The sequence below is a fragment of the Ursus americanus genome, chromosome 33, assembly GCF_024610735.1.
Source record: "Ursus americanus isolate L20-20 chromosome 33, mUrsAme1.1.p, whole genome shotgun sequence".
NCBI classification, from domain to species: Eukaryota; Metazoa; Chordata; class Mammalia; order Carnivora; family Ursidae; genus Ursus; species Ursus americanus.
In genome coordinates this window covers 12529963-12542848 of record NC_142159.1, presented here as the reverse complement: position 1 = coordinate 12542848, position 12886 = coordinate 12529963, and the positions used below count along the sequence as shown (strand labels likewise).

Below are 12886 nucleotides of genomic sequence, written 5' to 3'. Positions count from 1 at the left end.
TTCGGGGGCCCCGGGGTCAATGCTAAACATTTGGTTAAAACGTCCGGGCCCTACAGGAGGCTCCTCTGCGGCTGCCTCCTGGGCGGCGGCTCCCTGACGCGGGACCGCAGCTCCCCTTCTCGCGCCCTTTACCCGCTGCCGCTGGCTGGGCCTTCCCCGCTCCAGCTCCTTTGGGCCTCTGATGCCTGCCCTCTCAGCTGGGGGACGCGGGGGCTCCAAGGCCAGTGACATCGAGCGGGGAGCTGCCCCAAAGAGGTTTCCTCACCGTGCCCCGCGCTCCCCGCCATCCTGCAAATTATTTCGGCCCAAAAGCTTCCACTACACGAGAGATTCCACGACCACCAGCCGCCTCTGCACCTCCCAGCCCGGCGCGGCTTTGGGCCCGGCCTCGTTGGCCCCGTTGCCAACAGGGGACAGACGGATGTCCCCCGCGGGCTGGCATCTGGCTTGGGGGTGACAAACCCCGTTCCTCTCCGCTCCCCCCAAAGCAACTTTCAGGACCGTGCAGGCCTCGCTTCCTCGTTCTTCGTTGTGGCGGCCTGTGATTCTTTGAGAAACACGATGGGGCCTGGAAAACGCGAGTGTTTCCCCCTGATTTTTGCCCGGCGCATACAGCACCGTCCTGCATCGTGCAAGAGGACGCGAGTCCACGGCAGGAAGACGAGCGTGCGGCTAACGCGGGGACGGCTGCCAAGCCAAGGGCCCCGGCTTCCAGAGGAGGCAATTTTCCTCCCGTGTGGATGCAGATTGGCCCCCCGAGGGCCCACGCCTCCGTCTTACCCGGCGGTGCGCTCCCGCCGCGCCGCAGGGACGCAGACCGCTCTCACTCCGGCCCGCGCGACCCAGTGACTCCCGGAGCTTCACGGTGAACAACCCTGGCCTCTCCCGCTTCCTAGGCCAAACGAGTGGGCCTAGGAACAAGCTACATCGGGGAGGAGAACTGCAAAGATCAAGCTCCCATTCATTCTGGATTATCGCCCTAGAATGGGCTCCCAGGAGTCGAGGGAACAGGACGAACGCGTGCCGAGTCTCCCTGCCGTCTCGGAGACCGGGCTGAATATTCGTTGTTCCCGGCGCTTGACAGGTGCAGTGAGACGAATTCCAAGCCTCGGAAGCGAAGAAGCCTACGATCCGAAGGTGGCCGCAAGATCGCGCCCCAGATCTGACCGCGGCCCAGTGTGCGCCATTTCGTCGTTGCGGAACGAATTCCAGCCCCGCGTGCGCTTCTGGGCGGACGGGCTCTGGCCCAGCCTCGACCACCTGGAGTGCTGGTCCCTGCCCCTGCCTTAGCCTCACGTCAGCCCCTCGGGCCATTTCGAAGGCGGGGACAGCGAAGGACCCTACGGGATCTTTTTATAGAGCCTGCATCTCGGAGTTGCCGAACTCTCGGGAGCGCGGGCAGTACCGGCGGGACCAGAAGAAAACGAGGCACCGGGGCCTTGGCGCGTCCGACCTCTAGGAGCTTCCCGCCAAAAGGCCCACCAAGTTGTGGCCAGGTACGGCCCAGGGCCAGGGAGGGGGGGCGACGCGTGTGGCCCTGGAGCGGCTGTGGGGCCAGGACCCGCTGTGTCTGGGGTTTGTAAATTCGATTCGTCTAGTGGTTTCGGTTTGCACCCGTGCCCTTACTTGTCCCTCCGCCGAATTTCTCCCTCATCCTACGGCTGTTTCACAAACGGACGTCCTGAAAGTGCGGTTCCTGTGGGTCTCGGCACCTGGCACAGCATCCGGCGTGGCTCCAGCCCTCGGGAGGGTGCTCACTGCGTGTGGCGTGTGGGCGCGGGAACCAGGGGACGCTTGGGTCTCCAGCTTGCGGTCTCCGGGGCCCGCCGGGCTGGGAGCAGTTTCGGGAGCCACCGCTAGTTGGCGCCTGCACTCTGCCCGCCGCGGAGTTGCCGGCCAGGCTCTGCCCACAGATGTGTGCCGGCTTGGGTCCCGCGTCCAGGCGACACGGCCCGCCTCCTGAGAACTGCCCTTTCTGGAAAAACGTTCCGTTCGACTTCTCACTATCTATGCGGCCAGGACAAACCAATGCCTTTGTGTCAGACCAAAGGCTGCCCTACCTGCCCCTGAAGGACACATATGCCCACTGCCTTGGCATCTCTGGCACCCGACCATCCCTGTGCCCTCTGACCCACAGAACGTTCTCCCTGCCAGAAATGCACAGTCCTCTTCTGTCCCGTCCTGAGCGGCCAGAGGATGAGAAGGACACGCAGAAGTACAGCCCAGCTCATTCCCAATTTTTACCTATGGCTAACTTAAACGTCCTCCCCAACTCTGACCAACAGAGAGTCACTTCTCTCTTTTTCTGTTTTTCTTTTTACCATTTTGAGAGCCAGTTGGACAGTTCCCACTCCCTAACGTGGGACACGTGGATACGCTCTTCTTTCCCTGTTTTCTATGGCTAGCCACCTCTTTTCCCTCTTCCAGTGGACTGGTGTACAAATTTCCTGCTTTCTCTTGAGTGGCCCTCTCCTAAGAGCAGCCCAAATTGTACACAGCAGGGTGAGGAAGCCCGGCGATCTGGGCCTACCTTGGCCCAGAGTTGGGTAAGCAGGGACCCAACATGGTGGCCACAGAACTCAGGATCTGGGGGCCACTCCCCCCTCCAGCATCATTTGCCCCTGGGGGTGGGATCCATGGGGTCAAAATGACCCTGCGTCAGGGCGCCCTTTTCCAGCCGCCTGAGGGGGTCTAGGAGTGCACTCTAAAAGCGTTGGTGGTAGCAGGTGCCTGCGTCTGTCTCCCCACAGGCCAGAGAGCTTACCAGGGCAGGTCTGATTCCTCAAGAGTCTGGTGCCTGGGGAGGGGGGAGGATCCCCCAAGTGTGCCAGACACAGGACATATGTGACATGGAAACCTTCTAAGAAGTTCACTCGTTGTGGAAGGGGCCTGGGTCTGCAGTTCCACTGCCCGTTTGCCTTCCTCCACCTACTGTGATCTAGGGAACACTGCTTAAAGCTCTCTGACTCTTGTCTATTTCATCCGTAAAGCAGGGCTAGTGATCGTGGCCTCCTCACAGAAACCGCGGAAGGTGCTTAGCACAGGCCTGGCACATAGGGGGTGCTCCAGCCATGCAAGCTCTCACTGTTGTCACACTGAAAAAATAAGGCCTGACCGCCCGTTGTTGGGGGCCTTTGGCAAGTCTCTTCCTCTTTGTGGGCCTCACACTTCCCATTTGTGAAATATCCAATTCTCATGTTCAAAGCTTCCAAGACTCAGAGCCTAGTCCATGGCTATCCTGCCCCCCTTGGTTCGCCTAGAGGCTGCCTGGGGGAGGTAAGGACTGTCTGTGACCTGCCTCCAGGCAGAGATGGCTCGCAGGAGGGTTTTCCAGCAATTATCACAGGGCTGCCTGCGCCTAGATCTTCAGAAGACTCACCTTCTTTCCCCTAGGCTCTTAGACCCTCACTCTGGAAACCCTCCTGGCTCCCACCCTTTATACCCCTACAGGCAGACGCTGTCTTGACTAGGAACTGGGCCTCAGCTGACACTGTTAGCCACCTCCCCGTCCCCAAGGAGGCTTGCGTTCCCTTTATCCCCAGTCTCATGGGAGCCCCAGTTCAGTTACTGGCAGAGGACTGTCTTCTAGAAGTTAATGAGTTCTTCCAGCCTGGCCTCCACTCCCTCACTCTGGTGAACCCCTCCTGCCTGGAACTTAAGGTGGGACATTTCTGTCCCTCAGTGAGCCTCAGTTTCCCCTTCTGTGAATGGAGGTGGCTTTGATCGCTCCATTTCACAAACCAGGGAATGAAAGACTCCCTCCAGGAAGGGAAGAGCGTTGTTTCACCACATCTAAAATGCCATCAATCGTTCCATGTGAAAGAAAAAGAAAATGCTGCTAGTTAAACCAAGGCTTGCCTGCATTCCGATTTCAAATATGTGTGTTTGTACATATGTATTATTACACAGACACACACATACATACACACACATATAAACATTAGTGAGAAAGGATTACAAAAATCAACAATAGTATGGTCAAAGGGTTGTTGCTGGCAGGGTTGGGGGCCCTTACCCCAGAGAATTCCTTCTGGGCAGCCTCTCTGGAAGGCTCCCGAATGTGCAGAAGGACAAGTGTGCTTCTCAAATTACAGGGTGGCTTTTTTTTTTTTTTTTTTTGGAAAGGGCCAGATGAGGGGAGGGAGGGGGAGCTGGAGAGAGCCCTGTGGTTAGGACACAGCTACTGGCTCTGCCACTGACTGGCGGTGTCATTTTTGCACCTCCCGGAGCCTCAGTCCCCTGGTGGGGGAAAGGGGAAGGACAGCGACAGCTAGGACTGCTGAGGTACTACCGCGCCCAGGCCCTGAGTTTGGCCTTTAAGTACACGCTTTCATTCCATCCCGGCAATTGTGTGGGGGTAGGTGTTTTGACCACTGAAACAAAGAGAAATGTTGCTCAGTATTTTCTGGGTTAGGGAGAACCCGAGTGGGGTTAAAAGCCTGACCTGACGCAAAATCTGGGGACCTGATTATGCACCCCTGCACTGGTTGAACAAAATATTGGGGAGAGCCGGCATCTAGATATTGAAAGTGCTCGATAAACAGCGATCACGATGGTGGTGGAGCCAGGGGGAGGGGTGTGGGCAACAGACGCTGTGAAACAGCCGTAGGTGTGGAAACCAGCAGACCCTTCCAACCAGGCTGCGAGGCAGAAAGGGGCTACACGGGTCATCTGCTGAGGCTTACCCACCTCGTGCTCGCCTCTGGCCTCGGAACCTGCCTGTGAGGACGTAGACTCAGCTGTAGTCCCCCGTGTACAGACAGGAGCACGGAAGCCCAGAAAGTGGGAGAGACTTGACCTGTTTCACTAAGGAAGAGGCAAGACTTGGGACTAAGCTCTGGCAAGGCCAGCAGGCAGCACGGTGCGACCGAATGCAGGGCAGGCTGACAGCCACCCCAGACCTCAGCCAGCAGGTGGGCTGGGCCAGGACCCACAGAATGGCCCCCCGGTGCCTCAGGGCCAGATGAGACCTTGAGCACCCATTGCTTCAGGGGAGATGCCGGGGTCTGTGTGTCTCCCTCAGGACCTCAGCAGCCCATCGGAACGGTGGGAGTGAGCTTCCATGCTCCCTGTAAGCAGCAGGCTGGCTCCCCGTGGGCCCCCAGGTAGGTTTCTCGGTGACTTTGGGGCCAAGCCCACGAGGTCCCTTTCCCCACCTCCCACCTCCTCAGGTGGCATTGGCTCCCTCTTTTGCACAGCCCTGGACTTCCCCCCCAACTCCCCTGTAGGGCCTCCTGAGAGCTTCCCCACTCTGGGCCTCAGAACCAGAGGGCCCTTGTTTCAACAGGACTCCTGGATCGAGACGCTGTCTCCTCTCTGCTCGCTGGTCAGAGGGCCTTAGACTCTTCACCCACATCAGTGGGTGGGTGCAGAACTACCTGCTGGTAGAGTCATCAAATCAGAGGATTCTTCTTTGGGAGGTGGGGACAGAGCTGGTGAGAGGGACCTGGGTAGCTCGGAGCCCAGGAGGGTCTTGGAAAAGGCATACTCCTTCCCCAGCCCAGGAAGGGGCTTCAGCTCTGGCAGTCAGGGAGGGAAAGGGCTCCTCTGAGTGGCTATCACCTCTTACACTCCCTATTGTGGGAGGAAAGACAGGAGGACTTTCAGGTTCAAAACATCTCCAAGCCTTAATCAGATGGCAAGAATAGCTGCCAGTCAGAAACCAATGTTTGGAATTGAACTGGAACCACGGGATTAGAAACTTGAGCTCTATTAATCATTACTGACAACAGTTAAGCTCTTCCGGCATGCTGGGCCTGATCCCACACTGTGTGCTCATCTGTGCCTCACAGGACCCTTATCGGGGAGGTACGGCCTCACCCCCATTCTGCAGGTGAGAGAGCTAAAGATGGAAACTCGCCCAAGCTCACACAGCTGGCCACCTGTGGAGCCAGGATTCCAACCAGGCAGCCGGGCCCCACAGTCTGTTCTTATGGACCAGAATCAGATGCTTGAAGTTAGAGTCATGGAAGAGAATTAGAATCCTGGCATGCGAATCGTGGTCAGGATTCAGGATTTTATAATGTCAGCCTCAGCAGGGCTCAGATAGCATATCCACATCTCCCATTTGTCAAGTGGCAGAGCTGAGGCCCGGGGAGGGGAAGGGTCTCATTCAAAGTCACTGCCTAGGCCAGCGGCAGAGTCTGGAACCCCCTCCCACCCCCTCCATTGACTCGGGTCTAGGGTGCCTTCCTCTCCGCGGCCGGCCCTCCTCACCCCACCGCCCACCCAGTGGCTCCCTGGCCCCGCCTGTCCCATTAGGGATTTTCCACCTCCCCAAAAAGGTCCTAATGACTGTCAGTCCTTGTGAAGCCTTAATTAATCTCAGAGGCTGATGGCTCTGAGGAGACTGGGGGCTCTGGCCTTACGCAGATGAAGATTACGGCTCCATTTCATGTGGTGGTAGAGGAACGCCTCAGACATTCCTGCCAGCAATAAAAGCCACATGGCTTTCCAGCGTCGCCCTTGGAAAAGAAAAAAAGCGCAGCCCTTTGCGGAAAGAAATCAACTATGTGCTGTATGCATGGCATGAGATAAAAACGGGGCATAACGAGGTGGAGAACAGTCGGTCTTTTATGCTGCTTCCCGTGGCCACCGAGAGTGGCAGGGCCGGGCGGTCATGATCCCAGCTGCAGCTCCGGGGAGAGGCGGTGGCCCTCAGCGCCACGGCAGGAGCCACAATGGCAGGGCCTCGGCCCCTCCGCGGAGCTGGGCTTGAGCTGCCCTCCATGCCCCACTGGCAGGCCTGGCTTCCCCGGGCCCGTGACCCCAGCAGTGGTACAGCGTCCTGCTTGCAGAAGGGCCCAGTGCCTGCTCTCCTGCTCTGCCGTCCCTGCCTTGAAATCCTTCAGACTTTTTGAACAAAGGGCCTGCGTTTTCATTTTGCACTGAGCCCCCCCCCCCCACCAGATTAGGTAAGCAATCCTACCCGCAAGTCACCCCTTCAGCCAATGGCAACATCTCCCCTGGCCTGGGGAGTCGTGTGTTTTTGAGCACCTACTTTGCCGACAGTATCGGAGATGAACTTCAGAATAGTCGTACGGATTTCGCAGATGGGACAGCTGAGGCTCCGAGACTTTCCCACATGGCAAGGAAGCCTGGATTTGGAGTTGGGTCCCTCTCACTCCAAAGCAAGTGTCTTAACCACTCCGCATGCTGCAGTATTTCATCTTCACCATGCTCCGTAGGGGTGGCGACGCACATGGTCAAGCTTCTTTTTTTTTTTCTTTTTTTTTAATTTCCAAGTAACAGAAGGGATAATAGAGGCCAGAGAAGTGAGGGTGCTCAGCCGCTCGCCCAGTAGCTAGTGGAGCACTCAGTACCAGGCTGCACGGTAGGGACGGGGGCCTGCATCCAGACAGCTGGGGCAGGGGGTGTCTCAGTTTCATAGTTGTTTGTTCCACTCGTAAATGTGTTAGCTCTCTATGTGGGTCACTGCCTCCAGTCTGGCCAGGGATGTAGCAGGAGTCCTGCCCCCCGCCACCACCAGTGCTGGGTTCGAAACACCTGGAAGTTCTTCTTTGTGGCTTCCTCGGTCTTTCATGCTCCAGTTTTCTTCTGCCACCCTCCCTGGTTGGGGAAGCAGTTGCACCCTGTGTTTTGATCAACTCAAAGGAGTCCCAGTCCTCAATGAATCCTAGGATATTGGGGCTGAAAGGAGCCTAAAGACGGTCATGACCTACAACCTGGGCTAGGCTCAAGGCTCATGGACCTGGCTGCTAGCTCCAGGGGAGCCATCCCCTTATTTCTTGGTGGGTGACCCTGGACAAGTCCTTTCCCTCTCTGGGCATCAGACACCTCATCAGGGAGCTAAGTGTATTGGGCCACACTTGATTCTCAGGAGGACTGTCCGTCTTCAATGTTCTAGAATTCCATGTTAATCTAGGACAGTTCTGGGGCTACTGAGGTCCAGGAGAGGTCAGAGACATGGTCAGGGACACATAGGAGGCTCAGTGGCAGCTGGACCTGACTCTGAGGTCCCTGCCTGCTGGCCCAGCTCTCTCCTACACAAGTCTTTGGAAGGCCCAGCCTTGGTCTTGTCCCCCCTCTCCTGCTCCCCAGTCCACCTCGGCCTGTCAGGCACCCTAAGTGTCCAGGTCTGGATGCCATAGCTTAATGGCTTCTGTTTTATTATTTATTCTGGATGTCTGTCTTATTATTATTTTTTAAACAATATTTGTATTTTATATATTCTTCTGTTACTGTATTTTGCAATAAAACATTTTAAAAGAAAAGCAAAAGGGAAACAACAGAAAAAGTTCTCCCCCCTACCCAAAGCTCTAAAAAGATGAACAGTAATGCTTACATTTGTATACGGTTGCAAAAACGCCCACGGTGTGTCAAAACGGGAGTGTTTATTCTCGACCAGATCACTATTTCAACCAGATTGTACTGTCTACCAGCTTAATCTCAGCCGAATGATCTGGTGGCCTCTGAAGCCAACCTCCTCATGGCAACAGCCCTGTATGGGGCATTTCTCGGTCCCCAGGCCCCCCTGAGCATGCTCACTACTGAGCTCCTTTAATCTTACCAGCAGTCCTCCAGATAAGTGTCCTTGGACCTCCTTTATGGGCGAGGAACTGAGCTTCGCTGAGGAGACCTCCTGGACCCAGCCAGGAAGGGGCAGCGCTGGGATTCGAACCAAGCTCTATTGAGGCTGACATTGCACTTGGCTCACCCCAGCAGTTTCATCCCAGGGCCTGGGCCCCTCACTTATCATAACGAATGCTATCTACGCTTTACATGTATTATTTCATTTAATTCTCACGGCCACCTTATGTGTTGGGCCCCCCGTCATCATCCCCATGATAACACTAGAAAAACCAAGGCACGGGAAGGTTAGTAACTTGCTCCGGTTCACCCCACGGGTAAACGTGAGAGCTGAACTTTGCACCCGGCAGCCTGTGCTGCCTGGCCTAGCTGCACGGGGAGCACAGACACCATGGAAGCAAGACAGAGCAGTGGCCCAGGGTCCACAGGTGACCCCGAGAGACCAGAGGCCGGCAGGGCTGGATGGCTGGGGTTGGGGGAATGAGACCAGGGAGAACTGCTCCCGGAGGGATGCCGGCCTACCTACCCCTACCTACCAGACCCATGGCCCTCGGGGAGGTGCTGAGGTTGTGGGCAGAGCCAAATAGAGACCTGAGCAGGCTCATAAATCCCTACCTGGCATGTCTAGGCCACAGGCTCAGAACTGGGCACTCTTTGTCATTTGCTGTTGGCATGTGTTTGTCAACCTATGTGTCTCTGGCTGCACCTGAGGGGGCTTCCGGAAGGGGATCCTAGAAGGTGCTCAGACCTGGGGTAGGGGCTGGGCCCTCTTACTGCCCCATCTTCGAGGCTCAGTCAGATCAGGGCTGGCCTTGATGGTGTGAAGTTCCTTCAGCTCACAGAGGCCTGGCCCCATCCCTAGGACTGCAGGGGAAAGTGTTCCCAGTCCTGTCCTCAGGGAGCCCTGTGCTTGAAGTGGGGAGCCGGGATGGACAGGAAGAGGAGAAATGAGAAGCAGACGGGGAGGAGACTCGAGATCCGCTCGGTCAGCAAACACTCATTGAGCACCTCCAGCCTACGGGCCCGGGGCTATCTCAGGTGCTGGGGGTGCAGCTATGGACAAGACAGGCAGCAGTCCATGCAGCTTCGATTCGGAGGGGAAGGCAGAAGATAAACAAGGAGGTAAACAGACAAATGTGCCAATGTTTGATAGCATCTTGGGATGCTGGAGAAAACAGACGAAGGCCAAGGGGTGGAAGATGACCGGGTGGGGGGTTGGGCAAGGAGGTGGTCACCCATACTACAGAGCAGGTGCTCAGTGAGGGTCTCTCAGAGGAGAGAGCCCAGACCTGGAGGCTGAGAAGGACCCAGATAGAAGAAGGGAGAACTGGCTTCTCCCACCTGCTTTCTCCCTCCTCCTCTCTACCAGGCATGTCCACAGTTCCTAAAACATTCTCTGCCTTCTGTCTCTTCTGCTTTTCTCACAATCGGCCCCGAAAACCAGATGGGGTGGCTTGAAGTAGCAGCTGAGGAAACCGAGGCTGGAGGTGAGAGGGGCTTGTATGGTTTGATGCCCAAATGCCGGGACCAGGCCCGGCTCCCACCTTGGGGCCTGGTGCTCCTCCGGCCGTCCCATCAGCCAGCTTGTTCTTCAACGCCCAGTTCTGGGCAGGCTGGAGCCAGAGGGGAGCCAGGCAGTGGACACTGTTTCTCCGGGGTCACGGGGCTGGAAACGTGGGCTGCTGGGCAGGGCCCGGGAGGGGCATCAGCTCGGCGCTGGGCGGGGGTCCGGAGCGGAAGGCGCCCAGCCCTGATTGGAACAAGGTGGCTGCACTGGGAGCCCAGCCTGGCTTCATTGATCTTGCCCGGTGTTCCAGCCACCAGGCGGGGCCAGCGCCGGGCAGGCTGCCGGTTTTCCCAGGTGTGGGGACACCCTGGGGGAATGGCTTTTCATGTGGTCATGGAGTAGGCATGCCACCCAGCACGTGGGGGAAGCCAGGGCGCTGGGGGCACGCTGGCAGTGGGGGGGGGGGGCGTCCTGGAGACTTGAAATCCCACAGCCAGCAAATGTCAGGCTCCTGGAGACGGGGTCACAGACTTGAGGCACTGAGACTGACAACGTTAAAATCCTCATCCCTGGAGCTCACATTAACTGAGTGCTCCCTGTGTGCTAGGCAGTCACTGTCACCCCACCCGAGGAGGTGGGCTCTGCAGTCACCCCCACCTACAGTGCCCAGACTGAGGCTGTGTAGGATCGAGGAACCTGTCTGCAGTCACACAGTTATGAGGTTTTGTCCTAGATTATACGATCCCTGGAATCAGAGAGTCTTAGGGTGTGGTAATCACAGCTGGTCAACACTGGGAGGACCTTGAAGATCCTTGAGTCCAACTCCCTTGTGTTGGAGAAACAGGTCTGAGGAGGGGACGTGGCTTCCTTAGGTCGCAGCATGGCCAGTGGCCAAGGTCAGGATTCACCACTCACCTTGGGAGCTTGGCTGGTCCCTGAATATGGGGTCCTGGGGCACTTGGCCCCTTTGACCCTCAGTCAAGACCTAGTCTCTCACATGTTACCAAACTTTCTGGTAGCTAACTGACCATTTCCTGTTAGCACACAGGAAGTTCTTTTAAACATTTAACTTGAATCTCTCATGCTGCAGGGAAACTTTCCTTCGAATCCTGCAATCCTTCTGGGAGGAGTTTGGTCTTTGAGGCAAGTACTCTTGGAGTGACTGTCAGCTTAGCAGAGCAGGATGGTGTTAGGGACAGAGTTTGGGGAATTGAGGGCCAGGAATGGGGGAGGGATTAGCTCTTTGGGATTCTGCACAGCCAGACCCCCCCTTCCATCTCTCCATCCTCATCTCCTTCCACCTGGCCCTCCCTGTATCCAACCACACTAGCTTCCTTGCCGGTCCTTAAATACCAATCCTACCCCCACTGTGGGGCATTTGCACATAGGGTTCCCTCTCCTCGGAGAGCCCTTCACATTCTGTCTGCATGGCTCCACTCACCACCTCATTCAGGTCCCTGTCACCCTCTGTGAAAGGCCTTCTCTGAGTCCCTGTGGTTTTATAATGGCAGAATAATGGTGCCCAAAGATGTCCACATCCCAACCGCTCTAACCAAGAATATGTGACCTTAGACAGCAAAAAGGAGTTTGCAGGTGTGATGAAGGTTAAGGACTTCAAGATGGGGAGCTTATTCTGGACTATCCAGGTGGGCCCAGTTTTTCACAAGTGCCCTTGTAGAAGTGGAAGAGGGGGAGGCAGGAGAGGACACTCAGTGGGTGAGGTGACATGGAAAATTGACAGGGGCCACCACCCAAGGAAAGTGAGGGGCCTTTAGAAGCCCAACAAGGTGAGGAAATGGATTCTCACAGAGCCTCCAGAAAGAATCACAGCTTGCCCATACCTTGATCTTAGCCCTGTGAGACTCATGTAGGACTTCTGACCCCCCAGAACCGTAAGATGATATATGCGTGTTGTTTTAAGCCACGAAATTTGTGGAAATTAGTTGCAGCAGCTCTAGGAAATCGATATAGCCCCGTTTCTTGATTTCTACTTCTTCAACCTTTACCCTTGCCTAAGAAATTATGCCTCTACTTACGAATTATCTCTTCTCCCCTGTAGAGTGTCAACCCCAGGAGGGAAGGGTTTTGATTTTTCACTTGGCATTGCATTCCCTGTTAGAGTTGCCAGATTGAGCAAATAAAAATACAGAGCATCCAATTAAGTTGGATTTCGGACCAATGACAGGTACTTTTCTCGTATAAAGTTATCCCAAATATTGCAATTCTCTATTTGTCTGAAATTCAGATAATCTGGGTGTCCTGTATTTCGTCTGGCAACTGTATCCCCAGTGCCTAAAAACATGCTTGGGTTCATACAAGTGTCTCGATAAACCTCTGTGGAATGAATGAAATACATAAATGAATGAATGAACATTAATTTCTAGCTTAAGAATTCTTTTGGTTTCCAGAATGCCTCCTGGATAAAGTGTAACTAACAGCAAATACTCAAAGCAAGCCGTGTTATAGCCCTGCCTGCACACCTGGTACTGTTCTGAGTGCCTTATAGTTGTTGCCTGGCTTGGTTCTTGCGGTAACCCGATGACGTCATTAGCTCATTTTCCAGGTGAGGAAACCGAGGCCCAGGAGGTTTCGCAGCTTAGTCAGAGTCACACGACCATTGAATGGCACAGCCAGGCAATTCAAAGCCCTTGAAGAACATGGCTTGCAGAACATTCTAGCTTCACCTCCTGACACACTTCCCCACACAGAGTATATCCTCTCTAAGAGCCCATGATGCCTTTGCAAGTGGTACCCTCCCCCATTCTGGGATTCCAGAGCTGCTGCCTGTGCACCAAAGCCCTGTCCCAATTTCCCTCCGTTGTGAGACCA

The 12886-nt window shown here is 55.7% G+C and overlaps 1 protein-coding gene across 1 annotated transcript in view; it reads right to left on the bottom strand.

Moving 5' to 3' along the window:
* Window positions 1-12886, bottom strand: part of RUNX3 (RUNX family transcription factor 3) — a 59810-nt gene that overhangs the window by 29616 nt on the left and 17308 nt on the right. The window lies entirely within an intron of this gene.